We start from the raw sequence: 1,513 nt of genomic DNA on the forward strand, positions 1-1,513 counted from the left end.
TGCACTGGACTTTTTATGAGCAAAATAATAATCTTTTTTTAATATCTAAGAAAGAAAGGGGGGAAACTGTAAAATCCATCTGAGAATCCACAGATAAAGAGTTTGTAGGGACAGTCATGTTTCTCTCTACTTGCACCCTATCAATTCCAGCTTGTTCAATAAACTGAATACAGAACACTCCAAGGTTTTCAGCGTGGACAACAGGGCATGTGGTGGTGTCACTTTCTAAAGTAGGGAAGTTTTGGGGGGAAAGTTCAACTTAGATTTGGGGATATGTTAAGACAAAGATTCCTATTAGATATTCAAGTGAGTACTTTGAATAGGCAGGGGTTCTGAAGAGGATACAAGGCTAGAGGAATTTGTGAGTCATCTGTTTTCAGGTGATGTTTGAAAACATAAGGTTGGATGAAATCAGCTAGGGAGGATTCCAGAGAGAAGAATTTCCAGGATGGGCTGTGGGGCATGCGACCGTTTCCAGTTGAGGAGAAAGAGTATCCAGAGGGAGGAGAAAAATTGAGTATGGATCAGGAAAGCCATGTGAAGACATGATGATCTATGGAGAGGTTTGGGGGGGATTGTAAAGTGAGGTCAATTTATTGGTGATTTACAAGCAATCTCAAGAGACATGAGGCGGAAAGCCCCACTGCAGAGTTTTAAACAAAAGGGGCAAGGTTCCAGTTAAATATGTCACACTGAGCACAGGCATTGACTTCCACTTCCCCCCGAAACCCTACTTACATAGAGTAATAAAAGATAAAAACTCACAAGAATGGGAGAGGAAGTAGCAGTAAATAAGAGAGGCCAACAAAATGCTAGAGGCCAGGAATGTAAGGAGTAGCGATAACTGACTTAGTAAGCCAGAAAAAGCGACACCTCTGTGTGGCGATGAAGCCATCAAAAAAAGAGACCACTCTCGCCAACGAACCCCAGGAAGGTGCAGAAATTGGAAGACCTGGTAGAAGGTTTGAACAAGGAGCAGTGTGATGCTAGATCCTTTCCCTACCTGGGTGAAGCCTTCAGCAGTTCAGTCAGCGCAGTGTGAACTCAGGCAGGAGGCATAGCTGAGGGCCCCTGAAAGCTGGGGGTTGAGAGAAAGTCTACACTCGCGTGGGAGCCCAGGCCAACTTCTCCCGCTTAGACATTGAGCTTTCAGGCCATAGGAGGGGGGTTTCTCTGGAGGAAATGTCCCCCCGCCCTCCAAGACCTGCAAACATCGTCACCTGGGACCCAGGAAAAATCAGAGAAGCCTACCAGCTGGCAGGCTATAGCTGTTGACAGAGCTTCCAACAAGCTCCTCAAAGCCCCACGGTCAACATGAGCCAGACACTGGAGGAAAACCTCTACCACAAAAACCACAAAGCACGTAGAAAATGGAAATTTTGAGAAATGGAGATGATGCAAGGTGTGGAAGAGGACTTCCACAAAAACATGCCCGCACAGAGACAGGATGTTACATCCCTGAAACAAGAACCATCTGACACATTTTTTCCCTCCCTCATTTTTCTCCATGCTT

The sequence above is a fragment of the Hipposideros armiger genome, unplaced genomic scaffold, assembly GCF_001890085.2.
Source record: "Hipposideros armiger isolate ML-2016 unplaced genomic scaffold, ASM189008v1 scaffold_745, whole genome shotgun sequence".
Taxonomy (NCBI): Eukaryota; Metazoa; Chordata; class Mammalia; order Chiroptera; family Hipposideridae; genus Hipposideros; species Hipposideros armiger.